Source organism: Lethenteron reissneri, chromosome 33, assembly GCF_015708825.2.
Source record: "Lethenteron reissneri isolate LAM-NWPU_2019-01 chromosome 33, ASM1570882v1, whole genome shotgun sequence".
Classification (NCBI taxonomy): domain Eukaryota; kingdom Metazoa; phylum Chordata; class Hyperoartia; order Petromyzontiformes; family Petromyzontidae; genus Lethenteron; species Lethenteron reissneri.
Window position 1 is genome coordinate 927131 of NC_083811.1, and position 13933 is coordinate 941063.

The window sequence follows — 13933 nt, forward strand, 5'->3', positions numbered from 1 at the left end:
GCCGTACTCCTCCTGCACGGTGGTCAGGCGTTGGAGCAAAATACAGTTCAACAATGGATTTGATTCCACTGCATTCTGCTGTTCACCAAGCAGTCTGTAACACGTATCATGCACGTGATCGTACATCCGAGTACTATCAGAATCATTATCTTTATTTATCCTGGAGAAATCCGATGAGCTACGAAGCTTTTTTTCACAAAGTCCACTTGTCGGCCTCTACCCAGCTCAGCATCCGTGATCTGGGTGATTTGGCCAACGGCATTTATATCCAGTTTAAATTATTCGAAGGCGTTTTGCTAAACTACATATGAAGAACAGCACGGTCTTAAAGGGAAAAAAACGACAACAGGTAAATGATTACAGGGAGGAAAAAAAGTGAAACGCATGCTTTCAATTCTTGAGAATTCTAAACGGCTCACAAATGCCAAATGATCAGCGCCTCGAGGGAAAATAAAAGTTTCGGCTGTCAAAGTTTGACACGCAACCTCAACAACACGAGTCTGTTTTCCAATACTAGGTTAACTGTGGGGTCAACATGTGTTTGTTTGGGTATAGCCCATCGTGATTTGTTGATTTCCAATGAACTTGTGAAAAATGATCATTGATGCAAATTATACCACCTGGGTGGCACACATATCTACGATTCGGCGCTCTGACAAAGGAAAAGACGATGCCACTTGGGGAATAACTAAGCACAGCGAGTCAATTGGAGCGACTGCTCTGGACACGAAGATCCCAAAGCAACACGTTTGTCAACAGACCAGAGGGAGAAAGGATTAAGCTCTGACCACGGAGGGATGTAAAGACTTGGCTAAAACGGATTTGACTAAATTACTTTTGTCTTCAGAGTGACCTTGAGGGAAAACACTCGAGAAACAAATATCAGACAGATGGGGCCCATCATTGGTGTCGATTTCATGCAATTGTGAGTTGATTAGGGCAATTAAAATGATAATTACGATGAATTCACTCGCAAAAAATGCAAATCAGTTAAATTTACGTCACATGAACGTACACACGACAAATATATATTTATAACGGAAAACATTCACACAAATGTATTGCCAATCTGTCACGATGAAATGTCAACATGTAATCACCTTCCAGCCTTCCATATAAATCCCAAGTTACCTGTAGGATTTCAAATATATTCTCCCGGGCTATGCCAATTAATTCCACGTCAACACTGGGTAAACAGAATGCTTCACTCCCCTCTTACATCCTACAGTATTCAATGCCAATCACTATGCCGGCTGTGCAATGCCCGAGTCATTAAAACATTGGAATTTTGTTACGATAGTATTACTCATGGTATCTGTGTGTGTCATGCCAGTGTGATATTGCTAACTCGAACAGTGTATCTTAACTCCAGCAGTTCTCATTATTTTGGACAATCGCGATCCATGTTTTCATGACGACCTTTTCTATTGGCATGAAAAGTAAGCTAACGTGCACTTCATGTACCTGAAAGTTGGTAATCATGGAAAGCTCTACCATGAGGGGTCACAACGGCTGAAGTTGAGGAACGTGAGACGAGCGTGATCAGAAAACAGGTTTGCAACAATGTCAACAAGTTTACATGCAATCACAAATGTCCACGTGTCATCAATGTCATTATAATACGTGTATAAAACTAATAAACGGGTTAATGTGCTTGTGCTTATGTATAATGGGCAGTAACACACCTTCAAATATTTACAAAACCGTTAAATGTTGAACGCACTGCCTCCCGTGTTTCGCACTTAGGGCGCTCCGTGCCAGTGCCAAGTACTTGCATGGTGATTGCCAAAAATCCGTATGAACCAGCGTGTTATGTGCGTCTGATTTTTATCAGAGTATTTACCAGGCCTGCTTTACCAATACCACCCATTCACCAATAGTCGCTTGGTAGTTTGCTTGATTGCCAAGACTCGCTTTGTGTATGCTTGCCACAAGGGAACGTGCCCATTCGGCTTTTATGATTCATTACAAATCTATTTTTCCGGAGACACTCCTTGTCAGTTGCTGTCATAATCAGACACTCCCGAGGAAATATGTCTACACGTCGTGATGGGATTCCAAGGTACCTGTAACCTAAAATATGAACTAAGAAAAATGAAAACTCGAACACTGGTGAAACTACTTCAAAACAACAAGCTGCGTGCGACAGCATACCGCTGAGCGAGTAGCCTCACAATATTGGCACGTGTTGAGTGGCCACAACTCCACGTGTTGTGAAACTGTTCTGTAAAACTTACATGTGTTGCTCTCCGTGACACACAGACAATAAGGCGCTGTCGAAACGCGCATATAATGGCACACACATTATTATCAAGTCATTAAGGCGCACAAGGAATTAGTCTATAGCCACTGGGTTCATGCCGCAGGATAGCTTTGTGTTATACAGTCACGTGTGTGTTTCCCTTATTAGGTGTCCGGTGTGTACTGCCATGGGGCAGGATGCTGTCCGGGAGAGCAGGTGGGGGGAGAGGCAGGGAGAGATATGGGCAGAGACCTTCTAAGGCGGGCAGCCAGGAAGACGACTGGGTAGCCGGAGACTGGCAAGAGCTAATGGGCATAAAGAAAGTAGTCATGAAGAAAAGGCGATCCAGGGTGACAGACAGGCAGACCAAGGTTGAGTCGACTACCAGACAGAAGAGAAGCAGACGCTGCGGGGAGAGAGACAGGGGAGACCGACAATCCGGGGATGTAGTAGACACGGTACGCAGGTGAATAAGACACACGGGGGGGGGGGGGACGCATAAAAGACAGGAGGGGAGACAAAGAGAGGCGGCAAAGACCGACGGATACTCAATCAGAGGCGATAAAGGGATGAGGATTTAGACAGGACAGACAGGCAGGAGAGACAAACAAAGCCAGGAGGGAAAGGGCAGCAAAGCCAAGCAGGGTTCATGAGAAACTTAGAAGAGAGACAAACATAAAGCGAGACGGGCAGACGAGAAAGGAAGGGGAGCCAGGCAAGACAGAGACACGGGGGGGCGAGGCGGACACGGGGGGGCGAGGGAGACATGGGGGGGGCGAGGGAGACATGGGGGGGGGCGAGGGGGACACTTGGGGGGGGGGGCGAGGGGGACACGGGAGGGGGGGCGAGGGGGACACGGGGGGGCGAGGGGGACACGGGGGGCGAGGCGGACACGGGGGGGCGAGGGAGACATGGGGGGGGGGCGAGGGGGACACTTGGGGGGGGGGGCGAGGGGGACACGGAAGGGGGGCGAGGGAAACACGGGGGGGGGGGGCGAGGGGGACACGGGGGGGGTGCGAGGGGGACACGGGGGGGGGTGCGAGGGGGGCACGGGGGGGGGCGAGGGGGGCACGGGGGGGGGCGAGGGGGACACGGGGGGGGGGCGAGGGGGACACGGGGGGGGGGCGAGGGGGACACGGGGGGGGGGCGAGGCGGACACGGGGGGGGGGGGGGGGCGAGGCGGACACGGGGGGGGGGGGCGAGGGGGACACGGGGGGGGGCGAGGGGGACACGGGGGGGGGCGAGGGGGACACGGGGGGGGGCGAGGGGGACACGGGGGGGGGCGAGGGGGACACGGGGGGGGGCGAGGGGGACACGGGGGGGGTGCGAGGGGGGCACGGGGGGGGGCGAGGGGGACACGGGGGGGGGGCGAGGGGGGCACGGGGGGGGGCGAGGGGGACACGGGGGGGGGCGAGGGGGACACGGGGGGGGGGGGCGAGGGGGACACGGGGGGGGGGGCGAGGGGGACACGGGGGGGGGCGAGGGGGACACGGGGGGGGGGGGCGAGGGGGACACGGGGGGGGGGGCGAGGGGGACACGGGGGGGGGGGGGCGAGGGGGACACGGGGGGGGGGCGAGGCGGACACGCGGAACGGGGCGGACGGGGCTGCCGGGCCCGGCCACGCTGGCGCCGTGGCGTCTCCCGCATTCCGCGCATTCCGCTCCGGCCGAACCGGACTCTGCGTGGCCACGTCTGCTCGAACCAGCCACCAGGGTTAGAGGCCAGGAGACAGGGGACGCTGAGGCAAACGCGGGAACGGAGACGACGCTGAGACGAGGGAGACAAATCCAGCAAGACAGAGACGCAGACGAACACGCAGCACACCGAGTCACCAAGAGAGACCTCGAGAGACACGACACCAAGAGACGTCTATCGAGTCGACAGACACCGAGACACGGACACAGGAAGACCGACACCGAAGAACGAGAGACACGGAGCCACAGAGACACGGAGGGAGAGACGGAGACATTGAGAGCCACGGAGGGAGAGACCGAGTCTCGAGACCCCCCCAGGGCCGCGGCTAACGGACCGTGGTGCCTCCCGTTAACGCCGCCCCCCTCCAGCCCCCGTACTCATCCACCGCTCCCTCGCACGAGCCTCGCCAAGCCGATCCGTACCCGTAGATCCGAACCGGCCAGGGCCGCCTTTGTCTCCCTCTGGCCGCCGTCGGCGTCTCTGTATCTCGCCGCGCGTCACCGCCCCGCGCCTGACTCCCGCTGCTGTTGCTGCTGCTGGGGGCGTCACCACAAAGCGCAGTGCGGATAGGCGGCGCGGCCTCGGGGAGGCGCCGCCAGTGGCTGGCGATGCGTCACGTGAGGGACCGTGCGCCAATAGGAGGCGTCGGTGCGAGGGCGAGGCACGCATGTGCACTAGGGAATGTGAGAGGCGCGGGGGCGGCGTCGGAATAACTCGAGGATGTGATGATCGATACGATCAGAATGGTTAATATGATGGCTGTGATCAATATGATTAGGATGATACGATTTTTTAAAATATAATCATGGTGATCGTGATCAATATGATCAAAATACTTAATATAATATGGATGTTCAATATGAATAATACTGATCACAATCGATATGATCAGGATAATAAATACGATCAGGGTTATCAATATAATAATGGTGATCGTGACCAATACAATATGATGATCGGGATAAATATTATTAAGATGATCAGGTTTTATCAATATGATCATGGTGATCATGATTATCAGGACGATCAATTATGATCGTATCGATATGATAATAATGACCAATATAATGATTATCGTGATCCTATTGATCGACAAAATATTGATCGTTAATATGATTATTGTGAAGGTGGATCATGGTTGGGTATCATGATAGATTAATGCTCATGAATATTTTGATGATAATATAATTTCTGGTGTAAATTATAATGATGATGATGAATATGATCATGATAGATCATACGATCATGAGATTAATCGTTATGAAATACGATAAAGAGTATGTTGCTAATCATTATGATGGCGATGGATCATATATGATCATGATGGTGATTTTCGACAATCATAATCATGACATCTGTGAAAAAGGGTTTTATAGATCATCAGATTCCTCCAGGATAAATACTGATTCTGATTCTCATTGCAATGAGGAAGAGTAGTCAACAGAAGCGCTGTGTCCCACCTGCTGTTACGGCCCAAATCCCACAATAAAAATAAAACATGTTTTACTTCGTGTTGTAAATCATTAACAATACACGTCACTAGCATGTTGATGTACCACCCCCTTAGCAGATTGGGTTGTCTTACAAGAAGATATCTCCTGCTCGAATCGTAATGCTCATTACAAGGGCACCCGGATATTTATTTGTAATAAAATCATGAATTCCATGAAGCCCCCCTACCTCACATCACTTTATTTGATTCATGGTTCCCTCAATGGAGGCTGAAGTTGTTCGAGTAGCCACGATCAAAAGTGTGTAATCGTTAACCGCGTGTAACTTTAATGTCGGCCAAACGTTGACATTTCAGTTTCGTTTATTTGGTAGAGCCCTGCGAGCCATTCGGCTCTTGAATCGGGTGCAACCGCAACAAACAAAAGACAAAAACATGAACAAGAAAACATCTTAAAGTGAATATGTGACTATGTGCAAACAGAAAATCCAAGAAGACAGCAAAATATTGCAGAAACAGCACCGTACACTAACGCTGTGTGCAAAAATCCCAGTGGGATGCAAGTCAAACAACAACAACAACCACAAAACATGTTTCCTGGGTTCCAGCTGTTGGTTAAAGGCATCAATTTCCCCCCGTCCCTTCCTTTTATTCGCTGCTGCTGCTGCTGCCCAGTGGCGACCTCCACACAGCACGGACCACGGGGAGAAATAACGACTCGGGGGCACATTCACAATGACCAACCATCACGGCGGATTTCACCACTCAGCTACTCCTCACGCAATCATCCGGCTCAACCACAGCCGCACGAAGCCGACGCAGCGTGAACTCCACGTTCATCTCTGCTGCTCGTCCTCCCTACCCCATGCCTCTTGCTCCCTTCTCCAGGAATGCACCCGCGGAGTGAGCGTGGCTCGCTCGAGGTGAAGGGTCTCCACGGACGGAGGCGCCTTCGTCAGAGGTTGTTTGGTGGCTCCAGAAAGATCCGCCGTAGTCTGGGGGTATTTGGCCTACTCTTCCACGCGGACCATACCAGCAGTGGAGCGACAACAGGGTTGTGAGTTCATGGATTACATCAGCGGTCGGCAAGCAATATAACAAGAAGAACCATTTTTTTGTAGAATTCGGTAACAAAAACTAAACCTAAACATCTCAAGAGCGGCCAATGTAACGTGAATTCGACACGGCGGTCCTGAATAAAGAAGCGGTCCTTGAAGAGCCGCATGCTGGCGACCCCTGGGTTACACCTCTATGGACAACCCTCTAATTTACTCCTATAACGTGGCGGAAGTCGCCTAAGAGATGATTATTGAATGTTGTTTACCCAGCAGAGCCTCACTGAGTCTCAAGACTATTTTGCAGGAGGGTCGTGCTCAGTTTTCACGGACGAGAGCGATGTTGCTGCTGCTGCTGCCCGTAGTCCCAAGTGGGTAATGTGCAGGCTACGTTCCAGAATAGGGATATTTGGCCAATTCCAATGGCGTTGCGTGGTTTGTCTTAGCTACGTGTTGAGGGTGGAACTCGAAGAAGATGAAGAACAACCATGCAAAACAGCGGGAGAGAAAACACACAAACTAACACACGGAGAGGCGCCCCACTCGGACATTGAGCTGGGGTGCTGCTTGCTGCGAGGCACGAGTGATATCACACTGCACCACCACCACCACCTCCACGCCGCACCACGATGATGATGTAGTCCCTGTCGAGGCATAGAGGGCGCTACAAGTCCAGGAAACAATGAGCTTTCTACAAATAGTATTAATTAATCGCCACTCCCACGGTCGTGGCCTGCACCACACACATTTCACACACACAAAATAATAATCGTCAATTACACCGCCCTAAAACATATTGCTAATTATATATTCCATTGAAGGCCACGCAGTATTATTGGCGAATACGTTGAGTTTGTTGTTGTTGTTCATTGTGCTTGTGCACCACTTAAAACGCAGCAGCATCACCAGATAATGTGTTTAGTTTAGAAGACACCGATTTAACACCTCGGTGTTTGAGGAGTGGTGGAGTGGTGAGCACACTCACCGCAACCACGAACCCGGCCGCGGCTAACATCAGTGGCGAGTGACATCAACAACTACCCCGGAGCCTTCTTCCCTGCGCGCCCCTTCACCGAACTGCCCAACGCGGTGAAGTATGGTCAAGTAGGAATGCACTCCCAGGAGAAGCTCGGCGTGGGGCGGCCTTCATCCAGCCGTGGATTGATCACAGCTGATCATAATGATTATTGCCACCGTACTGCAAGCAGTGTCTGTCAGGACCCGTTGCTGGAATAACACGTGCCGTTCTGCCTGGAGGCATGTTGAACTTCTTTCACGCCATACGTAGCCAACCGTGCTGTAGGTGCGAGGCAAGGACAACAGAGGTCGGTCTGCGTTCCTATGGGACACTTTTGAAAATTCCCCGAAATGAGAGCAGCACTAGTGTGGTATAATGAGAGCGCGTAATGGGAACTTCACTCACAAATATGATGATGAGTGGGAGGAAAAATTCAATTCGCTGTATTATAATGAAAGGAGGGGTGGTGAAGCAGTTAGCACACTACTGTACTATTTTTTAAATACGATTTTCGTACTACTATTTTACCAGGTACGGCCCACTGAGCTGTATAGATCTTTTTGGGAAACGACCTGGCCGCAAATGATAGCTCAATGAAGTTGCTTATCGTGTGAAAATGTATAGCAGCCAAATACTCTAAACGCATGCTGATTATACATGTGGAGGGAAACTCCGGAGGGCCCGGAGAAAATCCCACGCGATCATGGAGATAACATGCAAACTTGGACCCACGACATCCTGTATATCAGGCGAGGTAGTTAACATCTCGCTGCCGTGGCGCCCTCACTGCGCTATGAACCCGGCGATCTGAGTAAATCGATTCCCGGTCACGACTAACATCAGAGTGATATAAGAACCTGTTCGGTGTCCTGGACTCCCCCTACCACCACCCCACCTTTCTGCACCAACTCGCACTGACCAACATGGTGAAGTATGGTCAACCAGCCCCCTTGACCGACGCGGTATGGGCACAGAGCTTTCATCCAGCAGTGTGTGCACAAAAGTCCGCGTGAGATAATTGTATTACAATCATCTAGCAACATTCCAGACGTGCATTATTGATGTATACAATATAACCGCCGAGGGCGAATGGATGTAAACATCTCTGCCCGGGGGCAGTGGCCTTCACCCCGAGCCTGCACGTGGGTGTTGGCACTCGCTCGCACGCTGACGCCAACTCCGCCGGGCTCTCTCTGAGCTGGCAGAATAGCGCTGGCTCCGTCTCTTCGCCAAGGAGGGTGGGCTGAGAATGGCAGTCCCTACGGCCAGGTTGCCCGCCAACCAAGGAGATGGAGCGATGAAATCAACTCGGACGCAGGCGCTGGGTGGATTGTTACATTTCAGAACCGTAAGAAATGTCGAAGGCTTGTCAAGGCACTTATTCATTCAACAGCAGTGGATTGACGATGGCTGGTGATGATGATGATGGGTGGGACGGGCTGACTGCGATGAGATCTACAATGTTAAACGTACATTTGTCCGTGTGAGTAATGTGACGATTGCAGGTGACTCGAGGACACAGTCAACAGGGGGGGGGGGGGACAAACCAACTAACAGCCCCCGAGAGTCGGAGGGGGTGCTGAGCCGTCCTCTGCTGAAGACTCAGCCCCCTTATGCATCGTTACAGTCACGTGCTTATTTCACATTGTCTCTCGTGGCCCCTGCATTGATGTATCCATCCCTTAAAGCGAGGTCACTCCGCATGGTTACCACCTTGCAAATACGGGGCAGAAATAATTCCACATCCTCAGCGTAAAACTCCACGACGGGGATGGGCCTCGGAGTAGAACCACGGGGGGAGGTGACGAGGCGTCGACTGCGCAGCTGCTGCGGGGTCTGGCAGGAAGGAAGGAAGCGACGGCGAGGGGCAGTGGTGGCATCAGCGACATTGTCCGCGATGACCTTTTTAACTCTGAATATGGCAGGGAACACCGGTGTTGATTATTCGAGGGGGGGGGGGGTACGATTCTATAGTGGGGGGATTTGCGGGGCGACCCACGTCCGTAACATAGAATCACTCCTGCATGTGACAGCACCAATCGTTAGTGGCGCGTCAGTCAGCCGCGGCATTATGAAGCGGAGGTGACCGCTTCAATAGCTCTGGCCGTGATGGATGAGCCGCTATATTTACTGGAGGCTCAGTGCACAACGGCTCGTAAAAAATAATAAAAATAATAATAATAAAAACACCAAAAAAACCTGGCAGGCCGCCCTTTTTGTTAATAAGAAATCCTTAAAACGAATTCTCTGGCCATGCATCAACATCACCCACCCTACCCCAAATAAAAAGAGAAAAAATGTATAAGAGAATAAATAAATAAAAGCGAAGCAGCTGCTGCATCGGAGCCTCACCGAGTCTCGAGTCCCAGCCCAAACCCGCAGTTTGTGTCGCCAGGCAAAGCAGATGGGGCTGGGACTGGCGCTGTTCCGTGCCCTTGGCAATGCGCCCCGCTTCCGTCTAATGTAATGCACTTATGCTTCGCATCTACAATCCACGTGCGCTTAAGGAAGAAAAGCCCTTCAGCATCATTAGCATCAGCCTTGTTCAATCCACTGCTCGATGAAGGCCCCGCCTTCTCCCCACACTTGTCGCCATCCCTCACCGTCCCATGATGCCGCAATCTCGTTTCTGTGCCCGAGCTGATCCCATCTCACGATCTATCCGCGGTGGTATTCCTACGCCTGCGTGGTCCCACCTTTGTCTGTCATTCTGTCGCCAGTCTTGACCACCGATCGTCATCATCGTCATCGTCGTCCCCTTTAGCTGTGACGTGTCCTGCCCAAGCCCACTTCTGTGCTCTCGCAGTCCAGACGACGCCTGTCTCTGATATGCTTCTCGCTCTGTTCCGCGTGTTGCCCTCAGCGTAAATTCCCAGCACGCACCCTCTCCCATGCGCATTGCATACTTTCCCAGCTCGTGCTCCATTTCTCTTGCCTACGCGTGTGGGTAAACCGGAGTACCAAGGAAAAAAGCCTACGCGTAGGAGGGATCAAACACTCTACCCCACACAGGTAGAACAGATGATATTAGTCCGCACTTTGCCGGAGCACTTTCTCCTGGCGAGCCAAGCAGAGTATGGCACCGACCTCCTCGACACTCAGGGGAATGGAGGTTCGCAAACATCTCTGTGTGATCCACCAACACTCGCTGGATTACTGGCAGCAGCGACGTGCAACACAGCCGTCGCCAGCCTAATACGTAGCAGGAGGCTTTCGCGACCAAATAGTATCCACAGTCGAGGTTGTTGGGTTAGATCGCGTAACACCTTACTAATTGGCTGTGTCGGGCTTAACGACACATTTATATTTACGCGATCTATCTAACAAAAAAAAACCCTATTATGGATGGCCATCACCGCGACCCGGCACACACATCACATACGCGCCGACAGGTCTCACACGTGGAGGTCTGTGATAGCCACGCTCACCATGGCATGCCCCGACGTTGGAAACGTTCCCATTTCGACCACACGCGCCACCTGTGCCCGGAGTGCGGTCAATCTCGGCGCAGATCTCAGAAGCTAAGCAGGGATGGGGCCTGGACAGTGCTTGGATGGGCCACCAGCAGGCGTTGTGGGCAATAATCCCACAACGCACCCCCCCCCCCAACACATTCACCAACCCGCACGTAGCAGCAGTGGGTTGACACGAGGGCTGCGCTTGTACACGTGGGTCCCTCTAGCGTGGGGAGGATGTCATCCAGTATTGTGTGGATAATCATCATCATCATCATCATCCATGGTCAATCCACTGCTGGATGAAAGCCTCTCCAACCGACCGCCATCACTCGAACTCCCCGTGATGCAACAATGCACCTGCACACACGAGAGCTGTTCCCATCGTCCCGTCTCCGCCGCAGACGTCCCCTCACATACATTCCATTCCTTGGCTGCAAGACCGTCATTATTTTTCACCATCAGCCCCTCATGGGCTCTCGATGTAATCCCAAGCCGACACCTCGCTAATGGGTATAAGAGGCACCAATTCATTTTCATTAATATTGAAGGCATGCTTCCGAGCACTAGAGTCATGTTGGGCAGCAGTACAGGAGCACTGCGTCTGCATATAGTTCCTTTCTCGTGGTGTTAATGACCGTGGTTATGAATTGTGGCATAGCAGGAAGGAGGCAGTGATGCACACGTGTGTGTAAATCATTGTTTGTGTATCACGTCTCACAACTGAGTGGCGCGGCGTGGTAAACACGCTCCTGAGACTGCCACGAAGTTAAAGATCCCCCGTACAGCCTAAACAGCCTGTTGGGGCAAAGTGTTGTCCGCGAGCACCTATTATGAAGGCCGGCACGACGCAAGAGGAGCTAGCTGTTGCTGATGTTTACGCACTGTTCCAGGTACTCATTTAAGGCTGAGCCGACCTGGGCGAGGGCCAGGACTGGTTCAAACACTGACTGGCATTGGCCTCAGATCGCCGAGATTGTAGAGCAGTGCGCTGACCACGACACAACCGCTCCCCGATCCACACGCACGGCGGGGTGCAGGTTGTTCGAGGTCGGGGTAAACAACGAATGCACACACAGCCGCCGCTTCCTTACAGTGGAGCAAAGCGGTGGGGGTGGGTTGATTAATTAATGAAACCCCGGGGATGTGAACCCGTCCGTCCTCACCCACACCTCGCGACCCCTTTGACCCCGCGCGAGGCGCCTGGCGCGATTCTTCCGCCCGGGGAGCGCTCGGTGAGGGCAGAGGCGGAGGGAGGCGCTTGCTTTGGTAGTGGTGCTGCTGCTGCTGCTGATGCGTTGGCCGTGGTGGTGCACAATCACGAACAACAACAACACTCAACGTATTCGTTAATAATACTGTGTGGCTTTTCATGGAATATATCGATATATCATTGGCAAAATTTTTTTAAGGCAGTGTTATTGCTGAAGAGTATCAGTTTTTTGTTTGTGAAATGTGTGGTGCAGGCCACTACTCGCGATGGTGTTAATTAAAACAACAAAACGCAACACGGTCGTCAGTAGTACTGTGGCCATCAAAATGACAAGAATATAGCAGGTGACGTTTCGGGCAATGGCCCTTTTTCAGTCTTCTTCGTACACCTCAAGTTGATTTAGAGCAGCGGCTGGAATTGTACACTGAGGTGGTTGAGCCAGATGATTACGTCAGGAGCAATGGAGTGGTGAATCATCGCCGTGGTGACGTCTCGTTATAGGTTCAACGATTATTTTCTGGGTAGTGACCAAAATCTCCGCATGCTGACCGGAGGTTAATGTTCTATTCATGCATCATCATGTTTGTTGTCCTTCCCCTGCACCTCCGATTGGCACGGTTGGCTACGTACGGTGCGAAAGAAGTCCAACATAAATAATCATAATCAAGTATCCGCATCTGTCACTACTTCTTCGCAGTACAGAAAGGCCTCCCTGTACTCTGGAGGGCCATTGCTCGAAACGTCAGCGACTACATCCTTGCCATTTTGAAGGCCACACTGCTGATGACGAGCGAGCCGCTTGTGGCGTTGTCAGCGGCTGGCCGAGTGACGGGGGGGCGGTGATCGAGCGAGCGAGTGGTGGCGGTGGCGTTGCTGCCAACTCGTCGCCACGCGCTTGCCCGCCGCCGCAACTCGGCACACTCGCAGTGCGGCGCCGTCAGAGCCGCTCGCCTGCGGCCTCCTCACGAGACAACTCGCCCGTCGGCCGCCTTGGGCCCAGGGTTCCTACAAGACAATACCGATGGCTAATCGGCAAAACGTACGTATGTTGAACTTTTTTCCGCACCATACGTAGCCAACCGTGCTAATCGGAGGTTCTGGGGGGGGGGGGGTGACAACAAGTGATATGCAAATTATTTTGTCAAGGCGCTCTTCCCACTCCAACCCAGCTTAAATATACGCTCCAAGCCTGGGGTGTTTCATTCAGACGCTGTCTTCCGGACAGACCTGTTCTTCACATGAGGACGGCTGCTTGCGTTGTGGCCAAAACGTCGTGAGAATAATTTTATAATGTTTTATTTTTATTATTTTATTATTTCCCTTCTACGTGACTTTACCGAAAGAACCAAGAAGATGAATCCCCACACCAAGTTGACCGGAGGTAACCTCGAGGTATGAAGAAAGGGGATTGGTGGCTGGAGATGAGGAGTCGTGGTCCAAGGTGTGAAACGTGGCCCAGTGAGAAGACAGGTAACGGGGCCAGGGGAGGGGGGATGGGGCCCGTGGGGATAAGTGGAGAGCTGTGGATGAAGGAGGGAGGCTGTGTGGTGATGGTAGAATGCATGGACTGGAACCCTCACCTGTATCCACGTCTTGGCGAGGAGGAGAGTGCACGCTACAGCCCCGACACCAAAGGCGGGGCAGTGCTATGATTACATTACATGTGTGTGTGTTGTTGCTGTGCGTGTTTCCAGATGGAACGACATAGCAGCGAAATCCCCGCGTTGGATATCGCGGTCGTGCCCCACGTCTCTCCGACATGTGTTCGCGTCGTACCGACTCAGCGAGGCTTTCCTAGGTAAACA

The 13933-nt window shown here is 52.2% G+C and overlaps 1 protein-coding gene across 12 annotated transcripts in view; it reads right to left on the reverse strand.

The window, feature by feature from the left end:
• PPFIBP1 (PPFIA binding protein 1) overlaps window positions 1-4547 on the reverse strand; it is a 44984-nt gene extending 40437 nt beyond the window's left edge. For 5 of the 12 annotated variants that reach the window (XM_061564204.1, XM_061564201.1, XM_061564205.1 and 2 more), the window contains exon 1: window positions 4360-4506. The gene's annotated coding sequence lies outside the window, so the exon portion shown is untranslated. Of the gene's footprint in view, window positions 1-4359 lie in introns of all 12 variants that reach the window. The other 7 variants (XM_061564197.1, XM_061564198.1, XM_061564196.1 and 4 more) reach the window with 5 other exon arrangements.
• Between the last annotated feature and the right edge of the window lie 9386 nt (window positions 4548-13933).